The 11037-nt window shown below is 35.9% G+C and overlaps 1 protein-coding gene across 2 annotated transcripts in view; it reads right to left on the minus strand.

Annotated features, from left to right (window-relative positions):
- Positions 1 to 11037, minus strand: part of LOC145963110 (uncharacterized) — a 72549-nt gene that overhangs the window by 2623 nt on the left and 58889 nt on the right. The window lies entirely within an intron of this gene.

Below are 11037 nucleotides of genomic sequence, written 5' to 3' on the forward strand. Positions count from 1 at the left end.
ACATATTTTTTCTTCGAAACAACTATGTGTTTTCTTTACACCAATTGATTCCTCTCATTATTTTGTACATAAAACTATTAAGGTAAGGTAATCGAAAAATGAATATTTTACAAGATATTTTACGGTTTATGTAAAATTAAGAAATTATTTCAAGCCTCATAACTCAAAAAGTACTTAACGAAAATGTACTTAATTATAGTGTTTTGGAAAGCTCTCGAGATGAGCTACAAGAATGTACAAAAATATATAGGATGTTCCATTTAAAAAAATTGAAGTGACCTTCACGTGACCTTCAAATGACTCTTCAAGGTCAAACCAATGATACCATCTTATGGCCCCCTCGAAACCATACAACTTTTGTCTAAAACATTTTTCTCTATCTTGCTTATTTTTCGAGTTATTTGGCTGCCTAAGTTAAAATGGGTCACCCTGTATATACAGTGATGGGAAAAAGTTCCGGAACGGTTAAATAACTTTTGAACGGTTCAAGATAAAGGGCTAAAATTTATATGAGTTCAATGGGACTATAATATCGATCGTTTAACGACAAAACCCCTCATCCAGCCCCCAATGGGGGGCAGGGGGCGACGGGGGGGTGAATTTTTGTAATGGCACGGGGGGTCGAATGACGGCTCATTTGAAAGGGTTTTTCAAGACGAATACAACGGATTTTGAAAAAGTTCGCTACGATTTTTTTTCGCGGACTTATGATGATTTAAAAGTAGTCGGTGAGCAATAGTGCCAGAAAGAGGACGGTGCTCACATACACACAATCAGAGAACCACGTAGCAGCTCTCTGCTTGTGTGCGTATGGGTAATGTCCTCTTTTTATTCCTGGCATCACTATTTATCAGTTTAATTTCTAATAAACTAAATTTAAAATAATTTATTTAATAATCTGGATTCCTTGTTGGAATTCAGAATATTAAACAGATTATTTGAAATTAGGCGGATATAAATGAGAAATAATCCATTTATTGCATATATTAATAATCGTCAACAAATCGTCAAATTTTGTAACCAAAAATCGTCATTTTGATTTCTTCTATTGTGATGTAATTATGACGTCAAAATGATGTCATTTTGACTACAATGTGTTCTTTGTGTATTGGACATTGCTGCAGTATATCACAGTGAGAGAAGTGTTATTCTTGGAAATAATGGATATATCTATATGTATGGGAAAATTACTTTGGCTGTAATATTGAATCTCCGATTGTTACTCATTTTTCGAACATGCAAGAAGCACTTGCACTGTATCGACGCATATTCCGTGATTTTATTTATGAATGAACTTGGAGATACATAGATGTACAATCGGATGTACTGAAATGCTCGCAAACTTTATTCGACGGTCCCGTATGTCTCGTTCTATGATATTTGATGTTTGTCATTTCTGCATGCCTTTTTCGTGTTTCTAATACAAGCTAACGTGTATTTGCGCAATGGATCTATCAAAATTAAATTAATTGCTATATTTATTTGTATGTATATCACAAGTAATGCATAAATGCTGTTTTTCAGGATTTAAAAAAAATTTCAATCAATTTGCTGTGGATTACATATCGCCTACAACACAGATAGAACATAACAAGAAAATAGACAAAAATATTTTGGAAAGTTTTAAGGAGGAAATAGCAAATGCTGGTGCTTCTTGATATGTAAGTTAAAAGTTCCTGTGAATCTAAATGCAATAGAATGAATCAGAATTCTTGTTCTTATATCTGTGATTTGTGTTCATAAGGAAAAATTTTGCTTTATCATTATAGCATCATAATCAAATTTTATAGTCATAATTTCTTTATAAAAACGCATGCGTGTTAAATAAATCTCTGAGTATTTAAAATTCAATTATTTGTTATTTCTAATATAAAACGTCAATCAATATGATTATCTGGTATAAAAATTGTAATTAATAATTGAGTACTTGATTGTTAGAAATTGTATAAATTTTACTCACTACTCGTTGACATCACAAGAGTGAATGCTTTGATAAAATTGCAATGGCTGAAGTCTTCGCCATTATAGCATGAAGAGCTGGCTAATGGAGATGTCCACCAGAAGATTTTTAATAAATATCCACTTACACATAATGCATAATTAAATCTTAATAAGACATTTTCGCTAAGACATAAAGCGGATTAATAATATAATTCAATTGCGTGACACAAGAAATAATCCCCGAGGCTATATAATTTGAATCAGATTAAGACTGAATTCTCAAAATTCTATATTTAACTATAACTGAATCTCGACTGTGACTAAGAAAAAGAGTGCTAATGAATGAATGAATGAATCCCCCCGCTGCAACTTGTGCTCGCGTATTTTAAAATCATTGCTCCTCCTCCTTACTGGATAGTAGGGATCTTTTTGAACGAATGAGACAATTTCAATTACTCCCTTCTTAGGGACAAGAAAGTTTTTGGAAGGAGAGGGGTTTCTTGAGATTTTTAATTGGTTGAGCTCTTTGGCTCGAGACTTAGCTTTATCTAGTAGAATGGGAGTAGGATGACTAATTTACTGTTCATGAGAATTTGCTCGTGAGTCAAACATATGTGTCGTCTCAAAGATTGTTTTCTTTTTGATAATTTTTCCAAGATCCAGTATGCTTTTTGTCTAAATTGTCAAATAGAAAAGTTTCATATGGACCATTATAAACATGCGAAGCACTTGGATTTTTACGTGACAGCTGTAACTACAATTTTGTTTTAAAAAATCTTAGGTTATAACTACTGGTCACCCTTTAGTATTACTTTTATTTATTGTTTCTTACTTTAAGAGACAGAGTATCATATGCCTATTGTTGACGTGGTACTTGATAAGGATCGTTTGAGCGCAAGTGGTTTTACATTTCACCGGACGTACCAATTATAACCATATACGACTATTTGATTTTATAGTAAAAAATTTGAGTTGACAGCGACTGGTTATCCGCTTAATGTCAGATACCATTTATTATTCTCTGTCTCAGATATCTACGAGTAAGAATTGGCCCTACCAATGTTTATCGTATAATTTCGAGGAAAGAAAAGAATCGTGGAGTCCGCCGGACGTAACAAATGCTTAAATTCTAGAAAATATATTTTAAATCGTTGTATCGTCTAAATTACAAAATACTTGTATATACACGTTACAAAATACCTGTATATACACGTATTTTATGAGACAGCCGATAGCTCTCTCAGACAAATACCATCCCTCGTGATATAATAATAATGTTTAGAGATTCTTAAAAGCCTAAACACACGTTAAAAAAACTAGAGACATCCAATAAAATAATTTCATCTTAAGATAACCGTAAATGGTTATTATTTTAAAATAGACCCGTTATATTTGCAATTGTGATTAAGAAAACAATTCTCTTTCTAAATAATTTAGGAAGATATGGAAAATATTCTCGCCTTGAATCCACCCTAGCGAGACCCTCATCCTAAATCCACCTATTTTTTTCTCATGCCGAAACAGCATATATACCGTATCGACTAAGAAATCTGATAAGATTTCACATTTTTTACATTAAACATTCGCATATACCCCCGCACGTAATATCTATCATTTAGATTTACAAGTCTCTTTCTAATTATTTTAGAAGGTTAAGAAAAATATTTTCATAATGAAAAAGAATCTTCCCTAATAAAACATCGTTAAATATTTTTCCCGTGGTGAATCACCGAGATATAGCTTAGAGAAAATTTTTAGAAGTTTCTAGAAACGTTTATAGAAGTTTCTCGGTATTTTTTCTTTGATTATTGTAAAATATTTTGTTTGAACACGCATTTATGCTCACTTCTGCGCATATTATTTTCCCCCCACTCTTTTTAGATTTTTTTTTGAGGGGGAGAAGCAGTAATATAAGCGCGAGGACAAACCGCGTATTCATTCGAATTCCGTCGTTAACAGAAGTTAAGCTTCGAGCGAAAAAGAAAAATTCTACGCAAATACGCTATCGTTGTTGTGACTATTTTTTACATAGTACACTCGAAAGTTAATAGCAATGGCTGGAACGACGGAAATAGCCAGTTTTGTGAAATCCGCGCACGTTTGCGATATTAAGGAGCCGGGAAATGGAGACAATAAAATCGGTAACGGTGGAAGAAACCCGCACAGCAACTTTCATTGTAAATATATATTAAATACGTAAGTAGTTAGTACTAGGAGAGTTCTAACTCAGGTCCTCTCATGGGGGGTGAGGGGCGAGGGGATCTCAGCGGCGCGGGGGAATGACGTCACGCAGGATGGAGGGGGATGACGTCACGTGGGTTCTAACTCAGGTCCTATCAGGGATGACGTCACGCGGGATTTCGGCGGCGCGGGGGCTGCGGGACGGGGGACGCACGTATAAACAAAAATGGCGGTATTACTTTGAAGAAGATTTTAGGTCTCTCTCTATCCCTCCCTCTCTCTCGCTCTCTCTCTCTCTTTCTCTCTTTATCACTTTTATCTCTCCCTCTGTCATCTCTGTATTATCGCAAGTATACAATATTACCAGTTAATAAACAATATAAATAGAAGTATTCTTTGAAGGATTGAACGGATGGAAATACGTAGATAACAACACATTTTTGAAATATTTCGGGGTCCGACCTTTTCGAGAAATCTATGAATCATAGCGAGATAACAACACATTTTCAACCCTAGGTTCAGTTACAAAAAATTTTTTCTTTTGTGCTCCCAACAATCTCTGAATATCCCTCTCTCTTTCTCTCTTTATCCCTTTTATCTCTCTGTCATCTCTGTATTATCGCAAGTATACAATATTACCAGTTAATAAACAATATAAATAGAAGTATTCTTTGAAGGATTGGGTGGATGGAAATGCGTGCGAAGAAATTACGTCATGATTTAGACTTAAAACTCTTTATTTATGTTTTATATATATTTTTCTTACGTACTATGGACTAAAAACTAAAGCTGCCAGTTCGCAATCGACGATTTTGTTACAATTAAAAAAATATATATAATTTATTTAAATGTGTGTATGTGTGAGTTTAACAAAAAGTATACAATATAAAAGAAAAATAATAATATATAAAATAGGCCGTCGGGCTATGTTGGGGAAGCCGTTTCTGAAAACAGAAGAAAACATCTGCATTTCATTAGTTTAAATTATTTAATAATTTATTTTAAAATACTTTTGATATACAGGGTGACCCATTTTAACTTAGGCAGCCAAATAACTCGAAAAATAAGCAAGATAGAGAAAAATGTTTTAGACAAAAGTTGTATGGTTTCGAGGGGGCCATAAGATGGTATCATTGGTTTGACCTTGAAGAGTCATTTGAAGGTCACGTGAAGGTCACTTCAATTTTTTTAAATGGAATACCCTATATATTTTTGTACATTCTTGTAGCTTATTTCGAGAGCTTTCCAAAACACTATAATTAAGTACCTTTCCGTTAAGTACTTTTTGAGTTATGATGCTTGAAATAATTTCTTAATTTTACATAAACCGTAAAATATCTTGTAAAATATTCATTTTTCGATTATCTTACCTTAATACTTTTATGTACAAAATAATGAGAGGAATCAATTGGTGTAAAGAAAACACATAGTTGTTTTTAAGAAAAAATATGGAATTGTTAATTGCAAATTACATATTTTTTCTTCGAAACAACTATGTGTTTTCTTTACACCAATTGATTCCTCTCATTATTTTGTACATAAAACTATTAAGGTAAGGTAATCGAAAAATGAATATTTTACAAGATATTTTACGGTTTATGTAAAATTAAGAAATTATTTCAAGCCTCATAACTCAAAAAGTACTTAACGAAAATGTACTTAATTATAGTGTTTTGGAAAGCTCTCGAGATGAGCTACAAGAATGTACAAAAATATATAGGATGTACCATTTAAAAAAATTGAAGTGACCTTCACGTGACCTTCAAATGACTCTTCAAGGTCAAACCAATGATACCATCTTATGGCCCCCTCGAAACCATACAACTTTTGTCTAAAACATTTTTCTCTATCTTGCTTATTTTTCGAGTTATTTGGCTGCCTAAGTTAAAATGGGTCACCCTGTATAATAAATTAAAAGATACTTACAATGTTATCCATGACTCATCTATTTTAATTTGTGCAAATAGGGCACATGTTGCAGGCCAATATTTGATTCAAACATTTTCTGCACCCTGTGCATGACATATTTTCCACATGGACATAAGCTATGGTTCTATGTTCTCGAACAGAACTAGTTTCTTCAAACTGATACGGTACTCTTAGAAAGCATTCGATACAATATTTTGATCCATTTTCCATATAGTAATAAGAAATGCAACATATCTTTGTTGCTTCGTTGAATGTTATTATTTCAGGTATTTTGCTTAAATCTCGCTGTTTCTTTTGTAACAGTTCATCAAGAATATCGTCACTATTGTCACTATCGTAATCACTGTCCTTCGCCAAGGGTTCTATATCAGATCCATCATCTTCCATCTCTCTCCTCTCTCTCTCCTCTCTCTCTATCTCCATCCTCTCCGCCACAACTGGATCCATCCAATAATCGTAATCATCATCCGTATCGTCGTCGATGATAATTACGTTTTCTTCAGCCACCGTATCATCGTCGATGATAATTACGTTTTCTTCAGCCATTGCACAAGACTACCGAAACACAGAAGAGCAACGAAAGAAATGATACTCTAGTGCAGCAGACCACCGAAACACAAAAGAGCAACGAAAGAAATGATACTTTAGTGCAGCAGAGTCCTCTTCATCATATTTTTTTTAACATACACAATATAAATAGAAGTATTCTTTGAAGGATTGGGCGGATGGAAATACGTAGATAACAACACATTTTTGAGATATTTCGGGGTCCGACCTTTTCGAGCAATCTGTGAATCATAGCGAGATAACAACACATTTTCAACCCTAGGTTCAGTTACAAAAAAATTTTTTCTTTGTGCCCCCCCAACAATCTCTGAAAGTTTGTTGGCTGAATATAAGAAGGATGACATAAAGTTATAAAAATATATATAAGGTTATAAAAGGTTTTTTATACCCTTATATATTTTTTTATAACTTTATGTCATAAACTTATATTTTCAGATATTTCGGGGTCCGGCGTTTTCGAGCAATCTGTGAATCATAGCGAGATAACAACACATTTTTTAGATATTTCGGGGTCCGACGTTTTCGAGCAATCTGTGAATCATAGCGAGATAACAACACATTTTCAACCCTAGGTTCAGTTACAAAAAATTTTTTCTTTTGTGCCTCCAACAATCTCTGAAAGTTTGTTGGTTGAATATAAGAAGGATCGAAGCGTATCAGATCATAGTACGTGATTTGAAAGCGCATCGACACGTCGGTATAGCAAAAGTATAGTCAAAAAGTATAGTGTTCTGTCAGAAAGTATAGTGTATATATATATATGTATATATATATATATATATAAATACATATATATATATATATATATATATATATATATGTATTTATATATTGTGTGATTATATATATATATATATATATATATATATATATATATATATATATTGTGTGTTTATATATAAAATGGAAAACATCGAACAGACTGAACGCGACCTGGTGGAGCAATCCAACCAAATTGCCACCTTGGGCAAATATTTCGCATGGCTACAACGATGCAACGAGTACATCGAGTCGCTGGACGAGCAAAGTCGGATCAAATGACCACGATTATCGATCGGGAATCGACAATCGCTGATTGCTCGGATCGCGCAACTCGAAGGTGCAAAGACTCGATTGCAGAGACAGTTTATGCCCAGTGGTGGTAATTACAGTGGTGAGAATAACGCGGGTGCCGGATGTAGCGCGCATCAAAATGAACTTGTGTGGCGCGAGATTGATACCGCGTTTGATAACCGTATTCTGACCGGTGCTGTGATTAACGCAAACCATATCGAACCTCGTCAATTTCTCGAGGATGCCAAAGACATCGTGCTCGAGCAAGTGCAAGACGTTATAAGAAGACACAACAGTGTAAAAGTGAACACTATATTCAACGGTGAATTTGTGTCGGGTGATAAGCGTGCAAATAAAAGTACCAATACGAGAAACTGTGAACTCTTTCGCACATCCGATTTACACGAGTGGTACGAGCGCCGCGTTATCGAGCCCTAGCATTGCTAGAAGAACTTCAGGAACGCGATAGCGGGTGGGCATTGTCGCGAATATTGAATTTGACTGTAAATATAAATAAGTATAATCCTATGCGCGCGGGATGTCATATAAAATTGCCGCGGGAGATTGTGATGAAGAGAGCGGTAATAAACATAAAATCAAAAGACAATGCGTGTTTCGCGTGGGCAGTGGTCGTCGCTCTATATCCCGCAGAAAGGAATGCGGAACGGGAATCATCGTACCCGCATTACGCGACAGTGCTGAATCTCCGGGACATTGAGTTTCCAGTGACTGTCAATCAGATTAAAAAATTTGAACTTGTCAACGATATTTCGATCAACGTGTACAGCATCGAAAGCGAGAACATTGTCCCGATACGTCTTTCGGAGCAGAGCGAGATAAGCACGTCAACCTGTTGTATGTGGAAGACGGTAACAGCGTCGGGCATTTCGCTTGGATCAAAAATTTATCCCGGCTCGTGAGCTCGCAACTGAGCAAACACAACGGTAAAAGATATATCTGTGATCGGTATGTATAATTTGAATAATTTATGTAATTATAAAATATAATGCATTGCATAAATCTTTAATTTAAATATTCTTTTACAGATGTTTACACTACTTTAGTTCGAATGAAAAGTTGCAGTTACATATGGTAGACTGCGGAAATATGAACGACTGCGCTATCCGGTTACCGAGCGATAAGGACAAGTGGTTATCGTTCAACAATTACAACAGGAAAGAGCAGCTTCCATTCATCGTGTACGCCGACTTGAAATGCGTTTTGACCAAGATGGAGGAGGAAGAAAAGAACGCGTATCAGCATCATCGGGTATTTAGTATAGCGTATTATATGCATTGTTCGTACGACGACTCGTTATCCGTTTATAATTCTCGCCGTAGCGCCGATTGCGTTTTGTGGTTCGCCAAAGAACTTAAAAATTTAGCAATTCTCGTTAAGAATATTTTAATGACTACAAATGTCCCCATGGTAGATTTAACGTTCGAAGAGTGGGAAAAATTTCACAGCGCAACGCATTGTCATATATGTGTAAAACCGTTTACGCAAGAAGACGATACACGTGTACGCGATCATTGTCATTTGACCGGACGATATAGGGGTCCCGCGCACTCAAATTGCAATCTAAATTACAAAGAATCATTATATATTCCGATAGTCTTTCACAATTTATCCGGTTACGACGCACATTTCATTATCGAGGATATAGCTACGGCGTTCGAAGGGGAAATCGAATTACTTCCGATAACCAAGAAAAAGTATATATCGTTTACAAAAACTGTTAAACTTGCACAAGACAATTGGAAAAAGTATATAAAATTAAGTTTTATCGATTCGTATAAATTTCTTACGGCAAGTCTCGACAAATTGGCATCTTATCTAGACAAAGACAAATTCAAAATTTTAAAATCAGAATTTCAAAATTTATCTGCAGAAAATTTCAGTTTATTAACACGGAAAGGCGTCTTTCCGTACGAATACGTCGACTCTGTGGACAGGTTGCAAGATACGTGTTTACCATCGCGCGAATCGTTTTACAGTTCTTTGATCGGTGAAACTATATCCGAGAGCGATTACGCGCACGCCGAGAACATCTGGACGCGATTCTCCATTCGAACGCTAGGCGAGTATAGCGATTTGTACCTGAAAATCGACGTCTTGTTATTAGCCGATATTTTTGAAAACTTTCGCGATAGTTGCATCAAAAGTTACGGACTCGACCCCGCGTATTATTATACTCTTCCCGGATACACGTGGGATGCCATGTTAAAGCATACAAAGATTACGTTCGAATTGCTTACCGACATCGACATGGTCATGTTTATCGAACGCGGTATACGCGGTGGTCTGAGTCAGTGTTCCAACAGATACGCGCGCGCTAATAACAAGTACATGCAACAATCGTACGATTCATCGAAACAATCGTCGTACTTGATGTATTTCGATGTAAATAATTTATACGGATGGGCAATGTGTCAACCGTTGCCCTATGCCGATTTTCGATGGGTCGACGACGTGTCGAATTTTGACGTAGCATCGATCGCGTTAGATTCGCCTACGGGTTATATCCTCGAAGTCGATCTCGAGTACCCGCAACATCTTCACGATACGCACACTGACCTTCCGTTTTGTCCGACACGCGACAAGCCGCCCGGCAAGCGGCAAGACAAACTCCTCGCAACATTATACGATAAGAAGCGTTACGTGATACACTACCGTAATCTACAGCAATGTACGCGACACGGCCTTCGCGTTACAAAAATACATCGAATTTTACAGTTTTCACAATCTCCGTGGCTTCGCAGTTATATCGAATTAAATACACAGTTTAGAACACTCGCGAAAAATGATTTTGAAAAAAATTTATATAAACTGATGAATAACGCGGTATTTGGCAAGACGATGGAAAATGTGCGTAATCGTGTCGACGTAAAATTATTAAACAAAGTGAGACGGACGATACGGCGCAGAAGCAATGATAGCGAAACCAAATTTCCATAGTCGAAGTATTTTTTCGGAGAATCTGGTTGCCATAGAATTACGCAAACTAGAAGTAAAATTTTATAAACCAATCTATATCGGCATGTGCATACTAGACATTTCTAAAACGTGCTTGTACGAATTTCACCACGAGTACATGTTTCCTCTGTATCGCGACAAATGCCGGGTAATGTACACTGACACAGATAGTCTAATATATCACATCGAATGCGTCGATGTGTATGAAAACATGAAGCGCAATATCAACCGATTTGATACGAGCGATTATCCAATTGATAACGCGTACGGTATATCGCTCGTGAATAAAAAAGTACCGGGTTTAATGAAGGATGAAAATAATGGCGCGATAATGACCGAATTCGTCGGGCTTAGAGCAAAGATGTACGCGTTACGAGTGAATGGGAAAAA

This window comes from Camponotus vicinus, unplaced genomic scaffold, assembly GCF_025532165.1.
Source record: "Camponotus vicinus isolate PSW18456_S1 unplaced genomic scaffold, iyCamVici1.0 SCAF_12, whole genome shotgun sequence".
NCBI classification, from domain to species: Eukaryota; Metazoa; Arthropoda; class Insecta; order Hymenoptera; family Formicidae; genus Camponotus; species Camponotus vicinus.